Below are 15,409 nucleotides of genomic sequence, written 5' to 3'. Positions count from 1 at the left end.
GGCCTCACTGTCCAATAGAAAATGACCGTATTATCTCCGGAGATTCTCAGCAGAAGTGGTGAGGCTCTGAGGAGAGTTGAAAAATGCGTTTGGTTGGACTTTTAAGACTTTATAGTCTAGAAGTTGGAGTCTTGGATGCAACAGGTCTCTGTCACCTCCGTCGCTGTATTTTTCCGCTGCATCCATCCTCACTGAAATCCCTTTCAGCTTGTTTATTCTCACTGCTGCCGCTTGTCGACTCTCCTGCTTTGTTCCTATTTGAACCCCTTTCACTCTCACTCGGCTGACTTGCCTTCAGCTCTCTCTGTCACTCTTTTTTGGGTCTTTTCTGCACCCCCTCCACCACCAAACTCCCATCTCTCCCTCCTTCTCCACCACCAACAAGGCATGAAAACGGTGCTCCATTAGGAGTGCCTGGGCTAAGCTCAGTCTGACACGTCCTGCTTTGATCAGCCGTGAGCTGGGCTAAACACCCCGCTAAACTCCCGGTCGAGAGAGGAGGAGGAGGAGGAAGGTGGGGAGTGAGGGTTAGGGAAAGATGGGACGGCGAAGATTAAAGCAGTGAAATGAGATGGAGATGCAGAGAAAAAGCGCTTCACTCATTTTTTTTCTTTCTCCTTCATGACTACGTTCCCCCATAGCTTATAATCATAAAATCATAAGCAAACTGTATGTGCAGCCCAATCGCACCCTCACTCACGGAGCATCAGTCACAAGAAGCGACTTGTCCGTCTTGCAACTTAAATAAATATTCTCACCCAAACATGCGCACACACTTGTGGAAAGGAGTACACACGCAAAACTTTCCACTGTCGGGCGCGCAGATACTAAACCAGCAGCAGCAAAAGGACAAAAAGCGGTCGTCTTTTTCTCCTGAGGAGAGAAGAGAAAAGGGATTTCCGCTCAGTGCTAATCAATCAGGCCGTAATAATGGCTCCCATGCCTAGCTGTCGACTGGAGGGGTCAAGGCATCCCGTGACCCAGCGCCCAGGGCCCAGGGGCCAAAGCCCCTCTCAGAATAGCACCCCAGGACAGACTCCCCAGGCTAATTGTCCGAGCCAGTGTCAGCCTTTTCAATGCCCCCCCAACACCCACTTTCTCCCTCATTCCCCCCTCTTTCTTCTCCCTTAACTCCTCTGCTCCTCACAACTCTGCAATCCTCTCACTTTCTATACAACTCCGAATTCCACCGTGCATGTCAGCGTGTCGTACCAAAATAGAGGAAGAAGGGGTAGTTTCGGATGAAATAAAACGCATGGCAAGGACAAAAGCATATATAAGCGCTGAGATAGAGCGGTGAGAGCTTGTCAAGACTGAAGAACAAGGGAGGATGAACAGTGAGTCACTCGGAATGGGACTCGAACGGAACAACGGGGAAGAGAACACATCACTGAAACAGAACTGTGATGGGTCTATCCCCTTCAATCTGCACATCAATGGGTCTGTAACATCCAAATCAGCCTCAGTGTCGGGGAGTTAAGATTTTAAAACCAAAACACTGAGAGAGGACATGCACAGAGAGCACAAGAGTCCAGATCAAACCCCACAGTCCGGCTGGGTGCAATGGCATTCCTTTCATTCCAAGCGTACGCTGCTAATTAACAGCATTAGATCCCACAGGCGGAGGGACAGATTGATGGGGATGTATCCCGGGGTTGCACCAGCACCACATCTTGTATGCTATGTTTGCCTTCCTTTCACTCTCGCAGTCCCATTCATGCAAGTCTCTCCTACACTCAGCCTCTGTCAGGTCCTGTTCGGACAGCGTAGCAGCACAGCACAGCGTACACAAATCAAAACACTAATTCGAATGTGAAATAAAAATCAATTGGCTACTCACTGGGAACCTCCTCTTTATTTCTTGCTTTTCCTGATCTGTCAGTCAGTCCTTGTCAGTCCTGATCTGTCACTCCCGTGTGTTGTGTCAGTCCGATAGAGGAAAGTTGCCGTCTCCGTACGTGAGCATGTGTGTGAGCGCTTGTGTGAAAGAGAGAGGCAACGTGTGTGTCTGTCTCTGTGTCTTGCAGTGCTCTGAGTGAGAGAGCTGAGGCTGTTTTAAACAGACTGCTCCCCCCCATGTGACCAGCCCAGCCACAGGCAGGAATATATTACTGACACACACACACGCGCACACACGCGCTCTCTCTCTCTTCCGTTCTATGCGTACACACATCATGTCCACAGTGCACCCCCTAGCCACAGCTCAGAGAAGTGTAAGCAGCAGCCCACACGCATACTATGAAGACACACACGTAGACACACACTGTATGCAGAATGCACACGGACAATTACCAACAGGAGTAAAGGACACATAAAGTGTAATAAAATGCTTACTGAAATGTGAGGGGTAATCTCAATATATTCCCATTTCATTTAAAATAGCTTTACGCGGAGTGTATTTACCCAAATAGATCTCTTAACCAACAGTTATCCACAGTATGCACTGTATTTGCTGACACTGAAAATACTTATCTAATATTTTGTAATACAGTGTAATAATACACATGATAACATATTCAGGAATTTTCTGGAATGTTAAAAACGCTATTTTACTTGCCTTGCCTCTATCTCAGAGCCCACTTTGATATATATATTTTTTTTTGTTAAAAAGGCAAACAATGTTTTATATACGTATATTCATAATACATATTATTTATGTATGCATATATAATTAATATATAATTAAAAACAAAGCTTTGTGTTATTAGTTTTTAATATGAACGTTTACGCTTTGTCCTATTATATTATGCCTTTTGCTCTACTTTGTCCCCTTTTGGTGTATATTTTTGGTTTAATTTTATTCATACAATGTGCCGCGAGCCAATAAAAAATGAGCTTGCTTTGATGGCTCTTCGTCAGGGTTGAGCGCAAGACGTGATGTCAACTCTCTAAGCAACGCTGATCGACTATTGAGCTTGTTAGCTTCCTTCGTCGAGAACAAAGACAGATGGTGCTAATCGATGCATTACCACAGTCATTTGTGTGCATACTGCAAATGTTGATCCGAAATCGAGTGAGAAGCTGTTTTGTATGCCCTCTGAAATAGTCTAAACCAGGGGTGTCAAACTCGTTCCATGGAGGGCCGAAACACTGCAGGTTTTCTTTCCAGCCAGTCACTAAAGCAGGTGATTTTAATGATCAACACCTTCAGTTTGAAGGAAGGAGCTCATCAATTAAATCACCTGCTGAACAAACTGGTTGGAGAGAAAACCTGCAGCGCCTCGGCCCCCAAGGGCACGAGTTTGACACATGTGGTCTAAACACACCGGAAATACAGTATGTTCTCCAAGCCAACCAATCAATGACATGTTTCCTGCTCATCAGGCTTTGCAAAGACTATTCAGCAAGAACTGTCCAAGGAAGCCGCAGAAGAACAAGACGGAATAAAAGAAAAGGGGGACGACAACAGCAGAATCCCAGACGGCAATGGAGGACAGAGACAGGTGGAGATGGCTGGTGACACTGTCTTCAAGTGCTCCCTGATGACTTCTGCGGAAATAAAGGGATAAGTCAAGTGAAGAACCCCAGGATGCTGGACATGGTGGCAGGTCTGATTAATAAAGTCTTTAATGAACAAAATATCAGCTCACACAGAACAGAAGTATAAAGTCTTTACCGTAAACAGGAGGGCTCGAGCCAGAAAGGGAGCATAGAAACATGGCAGCAGGAAATAGCTACAGGAGGTGCAGCGGGATGCACGAAAAGCTCAGGACGAACAATACCAACAGGCAACTAAGCTGTACCACCAACTGAGTTAAATAGCACCATCATTAGTAACAGGAGGCGGGTGTGCCCTGTTGCTACCTCTAACTGAAGTCAAGGGTGATCCACTAAACACAAAACTGAAAAAAGAGAATTTAAAGAGAATTTACATTTTGCACTACTGGATATTAAGAGGCTCTAAGTAGAGCTTCAAAATGCGCCCAAAAAATCAGGAAGCATTTTACTGCAAACAATTAAAATGAAATAGGGTGTTCATCAGCTGATCAAAAGCTTAAAACAACAGCCTTTAAAAGTCAAAATCTTGCCAAAGATGTGGAGTCAATATCATTTTATTTTCACCCTGTCACAATCTTTTGATGGCAAAGAAGCTTTCTGTCTTTCAACACGGTCAGATTGTTGAGCTGCATAAGCAAGGCCTCTCAGTGCGCCACAAAGACATTTGAAATTTCTTAAAAGATCCTCAGGGTCACGTAGTAAAAAAAGTCAAGTGACCCAAAAAAATGTCACCGGCCCTGAGCTGGAGGATCCAATTGTCTGTCCGTCAAGACACGGGACGATCCTCGGCCCAAATGAAGGTTGTTACTCGTGCCAAGTGCAGTAAATAAACATCACACGGTATCTGCGAGAGACGAGTTTTAAGAACAAAAGTCGTCTTCAAATGCCTCGCCTCCTTTAACACCACAAAACTGCTGTTTGCATGAGAGCGGCAAACATGGGAGATTGAAAGGTGGAAGAAAGTTTTATTCTTTGATGAGAAAAAAATGGAACCTTGACAGTCCTGATGGCTTCCAACGTTACTGGCATGACAAGGAGAGCCAAACTGAAATGTTTTCCACACGGCACAGTGGAGGGAGCACCGTCATGATCTGGGGTGCTTTTTCCTTCAATAGAACAATGGAGCTTCAGGTTGTGCAGGGGCGTCAAACGGCAGCTGGCTATGTGGAGATGTTGCAGGAGGCATCCCGCATGACTGATGGCCCTCGATTGTGTGGTAATGACTGGCTTTTTCAGCAGAGCGACGCTGCACTTCACAATACCCGCCTGGCAAAAAACCTCTTCCAGAGGATTAACCTTACTCTTTTGGACCATCCTGCGTGTTCCCCTGATCTAAATCCGGTTGAGACCATTTGGGGATGGATGGCCAGGGAAGTTTACAAAAACGGACATCAGTTCCAAACAGTGGATGCCCTCCACTACATATATATATACACTGCTCAAAAAAAATAAAGGGAAAACTCAATTCACACATTCAAACTGTCCACTTTGGAAGTAACACAGTTTGACAGTCAATTTCACATGCCGTTGAGCAAATGGAATAGACAACAGGTGGTGTCTTTTTCCACTTTAATTTTGAGTGTGACTCCAAATCCAGACCTGCGTGGGTTAATAAATTTGATTTCAGTTGATAATTTTTGTGTGAATTTGTTGTCAGCACATTAAACTATGTAAAGACCAAAATATTTAATCTGAATATTTCATTAATTTAGATGTAGGATGTGATATTTTAGTGTTCCCTTTATTTTTTGAGCAGTATATATATAATTAAATTTGACAGTCAGCAATAGTTAAAAACATGTACTTCCAAACCAAACATTCAGTGTGAGCAGTCAAGTCTTGGCTCTCAGTCACTTGGTATCATGGGAGCAGTTCATAAGTTTACACTTTCTTTTGCTAAAAATACTGCAAAAGCATTTCAAGGGTTTCAGAAGGCAAATAAATGGAATATTCTTGAATGGCCGAGTCAGTTGCCTGACCTCAGCCCAATGGAGCATGCTTTTCACTTCCTGAAGAAAAATGTGAAGGCAGCAGGACCCACAAAGAAGCAGCTAGTAAAAGTTTTTAGATGAATTACCAGGGAGGAAATTCAGATTCTGGCAATGACCCTAGTCTACACATTCATACTTCAAATAATACCCATCCACTTAAAAAATGAGCTTATATTTACCTTTGTAAAATGTCTAAACACTAACAAGCCCCTGGAAATGGAAGCAATCTGAATAAGTTGGCTGAAATTCCTAAATGCTGCAAGTGAGTGCCATATTTTCATGAAGTCACCTAGCTGAAAACTGAACATCTACACTTCAATCAAATCATCAACAGGGGTACATTAGGCAGAAACATATCCATGCATATTAAGAGAAAAATTAAATACCTTGACACACGGGCTTACATTTCAAATGTTTCCTGTGCTTTTTGGCGGCTTTACCACAGCAATGCTTCACACCTGGAAGCGTTGACCTTTTCAGTAATGAAAACCTTTTAAAATTGACCTTCAGCTGCAGAGCTGCCTCAGCTGCATCACAGGTAGGACACGTTTAAGGAACACCACCTAGGAAAAGCAACGCGCATTAGGTGTTTCCACTGGAATGGGCGGCGGCAGTTAGGATTTATTTTCAAAAGCATTTTTTTAATATTCTAGTCCAATAGTGTGGTGATTTAAATTCAGTAGTGTTTTGAGAAAATATTCCTTCATTCCTGTAACCTCAGCAAAGTGTAATACAGTGGAACTTTGGTCTGACTGTAACCGAAACGTACTCAAATCCATTTTTCCGATAAGAAATCTTTTAAATCCAATTAATCTATTCCAGAAAAACCCAAAATGTTAACACAAAACATGTTTACATAGTTTTAAAAGTATAGTTTTACAGGCAGAAAACACTTCAAAGTGCATAAAAATTATGAATGAAAGGGAAAATGGACATTTAACGTCACTTTTACCTTGACTGAAGACGTGCTTGTTGACAAAGACGGCGACGCGGCAGCGAGATCAACACGGGCACCACCTTTGTGTTTTGCTCTGTGTTATTTATTGAATTCAATAGTGTTTCTCACAAAATGCTTGCACGTGCAACTTTCTTTGGCTCCATTTTGGGTTATTTTGCAGCCGTGATTAATAAGAAAAGCAGAGACTTGTGGCATTACGGTGTTAGTTAGCAAAGAACTACAGGGTCAGCCACTGAATACATCATAGACAGGCGACGAAGCTGACTTCAGGTTCCTGTTTCCGTGGATTAGCAAGCTAAGTGGGTGCTAAAAAGTAAGTTTTGCAATAAAAATACATTAAGAACACAGATGGACTCACACAATGTATTATTAACATGACAAATGGGTACAAACCGAGGTACCACTGGACACATTCAACAACAAGCTTCACGAATGTCCAAAATAAAAAACTGAGGACTGAAATGTTTTACACAATTTCTTCACAAAGCAATTCACGTAATTTTTCCACAAATGTCTGTGGATCATCCATCAGTATTCTTGCTAATAGGACAATAAACTGCAGAGACATGTCATATGGTGAGGGGCACCGTACTTTGGCTCACCGTGAACGGGCGTAGGTGAGCTGGCAGGTGCTTGTCGCTGCCGTCCTTCTCTCTGTAGGAGAACATTTAACCTAAAGTGAATACATCTCTTATTTTTCTTGGTATGCCACTAATGAACAACCTTTATGAACAATGATTACAGCACAAGAATTTGTCCAGTGCCTCACCAGCCATGAACCTCACGGCACGTCACTGGTACATACTGGTACATTCAAACAATTTACAGGACACCAAGTGGGATACTTTGTTGCAGTAAACAAGCTTGCATTTCTAGGGGTTACATGATAACAGGGACAAATAGAGCAGAGGAAGCGTAGGTCTAATACGAGTACTGTTGTGCTCAACTGGCCACAATTCAACCACCTGTCTATACAATTACAAAAAAACAGGGCAAAATTCATATTGATTTTTACAGAATACTTCACCCCAGTTGACACCCATAAAACTTTGATAGATTAGCCCCATGCTGCTCAAAACTATTGCTGTTGAGACAGGCACAATTTTACATCGATTGTCATTTTACTTTTTGGAATTATTGTCCAAGATTTACAGACAAATAAGTTCATGAATGTCGGAGAGAAAAAAAAGTGATATTTTTAACATGTTTAATCACCCAACATTATTTTAGAAGAACAAACATGTTAGTTTTGATATATTGTATATCAGACATTAGAATTCTGGTGTATTACACATTTTTAAATGTTGGTTCCTATAAAAGGTACCATAGATGGTTTGCATACAAAAAAGCCTTGCTATGATTGTTTTGTGCTTTTGTGAAGTTGGTTTAGGCTTCTCTAGCTTCTACAGTGTTATCAGACATAACAGATCATGAGACTGCGTCGTCAGCGTGCTGTCACCTGCCCTTAAAATCAACATTATGTCAAAGGATCAGTTGCAAAGCTTTCTTATATATATTATATATATATTCTTATATATTTGTTATACTATGCCTGCTCGTTGTGTTGAATGCTTTTGCCGGAACACTCGAGGAGATGATGTAAGCTTGTTCACATTTGTAAAAGACACCATTCGCCTCGTCAGATGCGTCTGCCAACTTTGTGGGACAAATGTTTCCATACTGCCCCGCAGATGGAAATAAAAAGTCAAAAACCTACAAGACGTTCGACTGTGGAAATGTGTGCCAAGGTGGCAGTAAGTCAATTTGCATTTCCCCTGCTAATATGCTCCATAGGAGCCAGCCAAGTGCTGATGGCTAATGCAGTGCTAATCCCTGACTGACGTGCTAGCTTGGCGGCTAATGTGCTATCTGTTGTAGTTATCACTGCCAGTAAAACATACCATACCCCTTACAAGACAATATTAATGAATGTCATTATGGTTGTGAGATGCCACTTTCTTCATGTGCGTTCATGGCTGTGCTTTTTTGCATCTGGTTTTGTTCTCCACCTGAATTGTAGCTTTGTCATGACATCACAGCCACGATGGTGTCGATTTATAAAACTCGCTTGGGGGGCATGCCAAAATCCCACTTCATTCCACTCCTATTTCATCATTGTTCATTTATCTGTGACAGCAGTATGGCAAAAATGTTACTTTCATTTTGTTATTGTTTTTTGTTTTTTTACTTTTTTTTGGTGTCATGAGCACTTCAAAGATTGATATTTATTTTCCACCAGTTAGTAAAAAGAAATACACTGAATGCCCACACATCTGACCTTCACAGTGGCTGTAAATGTGGGATTTTTCACCAGTATTGAATCAGTGACCTGGTCAGCCCTGCATACACCACACCAGAGCCTTAAGGCTTGTATTTTTACCTCTACCATTGATCTATACAAATGACCTGAGTTCTGTGATCCCACTAGTACTCTATGTAGTACAAAAAGTAGCACGGATTGGAAAGTTTTCCAGGCATTGCAAGTAGATGAGTTGTATTCTTTCAGTACACAATAAAATGAATACTGTTTAAACCCATTCCATTAGTATAATTCTCAAAATGCATGTAATACCAATGTTATGATAGCTTGTGCACAACAACTGCTCTGAATAATCACTGGAAAAATCGGTCAAGGTATTAGTTAGGACCTGCTCCCCGCTGATAAACACTTTACATGTTGTAATGTCATTCACCACGAGCCACTGCCAAGCTTATAAAACTTGCAATCCATGCCGCATTGTCTTGCAATGATAAGCATGACTGCGTTATAAAGAAAGAGTTCAAATGCAAACTGTTAACATTCGGAAGCTAGGCTCGAGTGGTAATCGAGGCTTTGTTATCCCAATCTGCTTTCAAATTAAAGATAACTGCTAAATAATGTCCTTAGGTGCTATTGTTAAGAAGTCTGTAATTTAATTTAACAAATCTTAATTACAGCTTTGGTTTTGTGAAATGCACTAATCCCACCAAGTGAAAAAATAATACATTCAAACCAAAATGAAGTCTGAAACAAATAAAACACACCATACCATGCCATTATAGCAAAATACAACTTACAGTCAACAAAGTCTTCCATCTAAGCCCGTTTTAATTTTCAATGAAATGGAACCACTGAAGGATAATGGAAGATAAATAACTAAGAAAAACAGGGAACGCCACAAACCCTGACACATAATTAACCCATCAACCTACAGAGACCAACAGTAAGTCGACTGACTTTCACTTGGAAGTCTGTTTAAACACTATTGATTAAAGCGTCTAATCTTTTACCACAGAATGTTGTACAGTGAAGACGAAGAATCCAGGCTATTCCTGGTGGTACTCTGCTGACCAAACACTGAATGTACATATCAGGTTCTTGAACAAAAGATCCATCAGGTTAAAAAATAACATTAAATTCAACAGTAACCAGCAGGGATTCTCAAACCGGGGTTAGGGGACCCTTAAGGATATACAGTACATATTTTGAGAACATAAGGAGCATTGAATGAGAGGTCCGCTGAATGAGAGTTGAGAATGCGAGGTGTCAAACTAAAAGCCCGGATTGTCAACTCCAGCGCAACCGTTAAGATGTCAGAGAGTGAGGTTTATCAGCGTACATCCGCACAGCTGCACCAGCTGCAATCTGTAACATTAACCCCCATAAACCTCACTTTCATCCGGGCCACAACAGGTTCCAAGGTCTGCAGCGTGAGAGTCGAGAGCACTAGCCATCGAGCTGTCAAGTCGACGTCCAACGCGACTCTCAAGGTGCCAGGGGGTGAGGTTTACCAACGCACGTCCGCACAGTTGCATCTTGAAAATGTAATGGGCTCTACACACAGGAGGCGACGTTCCCTCTAGCTCATTCATTTTCAATGGAACCTGCATGACAGGACGTCTACTGCGAGTCTCCGTGCTGCCAAGCGACACCCGAAAATTCGTGCATGTAAAATTGTATGCCTGTGCATGTCATCGTGCGACGCGATCCCAGAAAGATGAAAAATGTTCAACTTTTCGTCGCTCTCGCCCAGACGGGGACCAATCAGCGGGAGTTTCATTGACCGACCAATGAGCAGACAGGATGCCGTTCAGTACTTTCTCACAGGTAAACATGGAAGAAAAAATAATACTTGCATTGTCAGATTTCAGAGATGTCAGAGATATAACCAAAAAAGCAGCGGCATGCAAACTTGTTGGCACCAGAGTTAGCATATCAGGTAAGTTTACATGAATTCACACAGACATTCAAGTAAGTTTACCTCCAACACTAGCAAGAAGTAAAACGACAACTTGCCAAAACTCTCAGTTAGCAGCTTCATTTACTGGAAAATCCACAGAAAAGTTATAACGTGAAGTTGGTGTACATTGTTGGTTGTTGTCACGTGATATGTAAGAAGCTGCCAATACTGGCTGCATGTCACTTACTTGGGGCCATCTTTAACCTTTTCAAAATACATCCACAGTTGATTTTTTTAGACATGATGAGCCAACAAGCCTGTAGATGTTGACGGTCTTCCCAGCATTCAAAGCTAGCGCTCACCTCAGCTCCTTTGGATTGTGCCACTGAAGCTTCTGTTAAACACGCACGTCATTTTCAATTCTTTATTCACACAAATTAGGCTGATTTTGTATGAAAATAGGCTATTTATAACCAAGACTTTCAATGTAAAAATGTATGCTCAGCAGCAGCCGTGTAGTGAGAGTCTTGAGCACATGACATTTTCGTACTGTAATGATGGCCGGAGAAAAGGCAGCCTTTTATTTGAACTTGACACAGGGGGTCTTGCTAGCAAAATTAGTCACCACTCCCTAATTCACTCCTTCTACGGACTCATTTCCTAAAGCTTGCGCTAACCCAGCATGCAGAACGTCACTGCCATCTATAGCCCAAACCCTGAACAGCAGCTCAGAACTACACAATACTCTACACCCGTCATCACAATACGAGAGATTGATAGTCGAATCAAGACTCCTCTGAATCGAATGGTCGACTGTTCTAAGACATCCCTAGTTTACTGTCCATTTTAAGAGGCTGTGTGTCATCCTCCGTGTGTAACACCCTTCATGTGCCTTGCCAAGAAGCATGTGATCAGTTGACATAGAATACACCCATATTTGTTTTAGGAATGTCTTGGGGGAGATGGATGGAGAAAGGATATGTGAAAGCGAGACGGAGTATAATAAATATTCATTGCTTATCAGCATGTCTACGAGTGTTAGCTGGGGTCAGGCAGATTCCTCCTCAATAGGAGACTGCAGAAGGAAAGCAACATCATGCCTTTCGGCCCCCCGGCACTTTATTTCCTGAATCACCAACATCATCCGGCCCCCAAGCCTCCATCTGCACTAAGCCTAATATTTATTTGCACTGATAAGGTGAAGACAAAATATCGATGTTTGCTATGCAAGGTGTATTTGTACGCACGATTATTCCGTCGGAGTGATACTCCTGGAGGCTGAGTCTTCATCCTAGCATCAAATTAACTCATAGTGATGAATGCAAGGCAAAACATGAAATGACAGCATTTAACGTCAATCTAGATCGCTTCAGAAAACGCGAGTCGAAATCAAACTCTTAGTGTTCTATTCGGTGAAAGATGTTCAAAATTGATCACAGCTGACAGTGTTTAAATGAACACTCAAAATATGGGTCACCACAAGTATTTTCTTTGGATTTTCCTTTGGCTAAGTACTTCATTATTCCCTGCCGTGTGGAAAACATCTCAGGTGGGATCTCCTTGTCATGCCAGTAACGTTGGATGCCATCAGGATCGTCAGAGTTAATTGTTTTCCCATCGGAGAATAAGACTTTTTTCCACCTTTCAATGTCCCATGTTTGGTGCTCTCATGCACATTACTAACAGACAATTTTGTGGCATTGAAGGACACGAGGCCTTTGAAGATGTTTTTGGTTCTTAAAACCCTTCTCTCGCAGATGCTGTCTGGTGGTTATCGGATGGCACTCGGCCTCAGTAACAACCTTCATTTGGGGCGAGGATCCGATGACATTTTTTTTTTTGGTCTACCACTTGACTTTTTTGTTCCATAACCCTCAGGACCTGTGAAGAAGTTTCAAATGACTGTCTTGTCTGCCTCCAACCTCAGCAGGAGTGGCACCCAGCGAGAGGCCTTGCTTATGCAGCTCAACAATCCGACACGTTCAAAGAGAGAAAGCTTTTTTGCCTGTGCCGTCAAGTGATCAATGATAGTGTGAATACCTGACAGAAAATGACACTGAATTCACATTTTTCCAGAGATTTTGGCTTTTAAAGGCTGTGGGCTTAAACAACTCATTAGCTGACGAACAGCCTATTTCACTTTAATGCTTGTTTGCAATAAATTGCTAACTCAAAAAAAGTTGTTTATAGTAATTTTATAGTAATTGCGTCTGTAAACTTAATGACTTTCCTGCATCAAATAGAAACTAGGATGTTCCCTTTGCCACTTAGTCGTGCCATCGTGCCAGATCTGTAACTTTTAAGCCATTCAAAAATGTATTTTTCTTTGCATATCAATAAACGATTTGTTTTTGCGATACTTGGCATTTTCCTTGTCACAAATAAATTGAAAATGCTGGGAGTGTACTGAAATGACATTTGACTATCATCCAGGGAAAAACAATACATGGAGTTCAATATATCTTTTAGCTTCTCTTTTGTTATGTCAAAGCTTCTCCATTTTTTTTTTTTTTTTACCTCAACTAAATGTCTAAAATGCTGACAAATGCGGCGAAGTTTGTCATTCCAGGTCTTAACTGATGAAAAAATTGCTACTTCTGAAATTTCGAAGAGACTTGCCTCGGACTAATTAGGCTCGCAAAGGTTATTTTCTGTGTTCTTCTATTCTGATAGATGATATTCGACATACTCAGGGCTCATTAAAAGAAGACGAGCTAAACAACCAGGCTGACGGGTGACCGGGTGAATAAAGTAATTGTAGTACCTTAACTTTCTTGCAAAGCTTCAGCATCAAATTAAAAGTTAAACACCCTTGAGATCACTTTCACAGTGCTGTACAGTTCAATGTCTACCTGCATAAGTAACCTAGCATGTGCGCATTGAGCTCCTCTCATTAGGGCTGGCTGCTTGAAAGGAGTGTATTTAAAGCCGTCTGTGGTATTTGAGTCTTTAGCTTTAACATTGAGGAACATCTTTCCTTTGCACTGAAGATCTGTGGACATGAGACACCATTAAATATAACTCACTAATATAAAATATGTATGCCGTTTTAAAAGACAGCCATTATTTTCAACCTCATGGACGCGCTTTCCCTTGCGTTGGTGTTCGACAGTAAATGACTTGTCTGACATTTACTTTATGACTTCATTTTCCTATCATTTCCAAACGCTAAACCTGGTTTCTCTCAAAATATACAAGAAGCCTTGACAGCCCACACTATTTGCTGTGTAGATGGGAAATGAATTCACAAAATAGAATGCCTGCTAAGACCTCTGGTGGTGTTGAGGACAGGATTTTATTGTTTAAATCATATTAATATCACGTAAACATGCTAACATTCTAGCCTAAAACGTGTCAGTGCATCATTAGACATGCATTATATTCACTAATAAACCACCACATGCAGTTAAGTTCAAAACTGTTATGTCCGTTAATCGACATCATTATCAGCGTAAGAGTGATGCCGTGCTCCACACAGCAACAAGCTTACTTGCTTAGTATGGCCAATCTGTAATTGCCGTAAATATAAGCCACCAAATTCAAAGAGAAAACATTTTTTTTTACATATACTGTACAGGCCGCATTTGTCTATAAGCCGCAATTGTCCACGTTGTAACATGGGATGTTGACATACACACTATAAACCTTGCAATCCTACCTACACTCGGTGTTCCCAGCGTCACTCGTTAGCTCTGATGAGATGTTAGCAGCTTTTTTTTTTGTCCATCGAAGTTCAAGCAGTCCAAGCAGAAGCTGTAGTAATTCTACACTTGATCAAAAGTACTTAATACAGTATTTGTCAGATCACAACACGACGGCTGCGTAGTACTTCAAAATATGATATTAGTGTCCACTTCACTACTTCCTGAATGTGCAACCTAAGCATCATGGGAACTGTAGTTCTTTTAGCCATAAATTAGCGGCATGATTGTTTAAGCCGCAGAGTTCAAAGCGTGAAAAAAGTAGCGGCTTATGGTCAGCATTACCAAGTTTTGCCTTTGTATTGTAAATATGCAATTTGCAATGAAAACACTGGCTCAACACTGAAAACACTGACCTTGCAAAGACTATCCTGCAAGGAACAGTCGAAGGAAGCCGCAGATAACAAAGACAGAAAAAGCGGATGGGAAGACAACATTTGCAAATGGACTGGCAGAATCCTGAAGGACAGGGATGGGGGAAAAGGGCTGGTTGTACCCCAGAGAATTCTGCTGAAGTGAGGGAATAACTGTTCAATTCCAAATGTGGCCATGTCTAGTAGCAGTTAAATGCATTTAGGCATGCAACCATGGCCAAGATCTGTCACCTATGGTCATGAGTTTTGGGTAGTGACCGAAAGGACATGATCCTGGATACAAGTGGCCGAAATGAGTTTTCTCCGTTGGGTGGCTGGGCTCTCCCTTAGCGATAAGGTCAGAAGCGCTGTCATCCGGGAGAAACTTGGAGTAGAACTGCTGCTCGTTCGCATTGGGGGGAGCCAGATGAGGTGGCTTGGGCATCTGGTCAGGATACCTCCCGGAGGGAGGGCACGTCTGAAGTCTGCGATTCCCTGCTTAGGCTGCTGCCCTCGCCCCTGCGACTCGACCTCGGATAAGCGGTAGAAGATGGATGGTTGGATGGAAGATCTGCCAAACTGAGCAACCATGATAGAATGGTAATGTAAGTGACTTTAACCTGGCCTGCTTGTTGGTGCCAACCAACCCTTGGGTTGATAGATAATAGCCTGATAAAGAGAAAATATGTGCTGAGTGTCAATTCTCTGGATGAGAAGATCACAGGAGGATGCCGGAGTGGTTCAAGCT

General features: G+C 42.0%; 1 protein-coding gene across 2 annotated transcripts in view; it reads right to left on the bottom strand.

Moving 5' to 3' along the window:
• Positions 1–2,062, bottom strand: part of cntfr (ciliary neurotrophic factor receptor) — a 267,316-nt gene extending 265,254 nt beyond the window's left edge. For both annotated transcript variants that reach the window (XM_054757802.1, XM_054757803.1), the window contains exon 1: positions 1,841–2,062. The gene's annotated coding sequence lies outside the window, so the exon portion shown is untranslated. The remainder of the gene's footprint in view (positions 1–1,840) is intronic.
• Positions 2,063–15,409: the final 13,347 nt, after the last annotated feature.

This window comes from Dunckerocampus dactyliophorus, chromosome 17 (assembly GCF_027744805.1).
Source record: "Dunckerocampus dactyliophorus isolate RoL2022-P2 chromosome 17, RoL_Ddac_1.1, whole genome shotgun sequence".
Classification (NCBI taxonomy): Eukaryota; Metazoa; Chordata; class Actinopteri; order Syngnathiformes; family Syngnathidae; genus Dunckerocampus; species Dunckerocampus dactyliophorus.
This window is presented reverse-complemented; position numbering and strand designations above follow the sequence as displayed.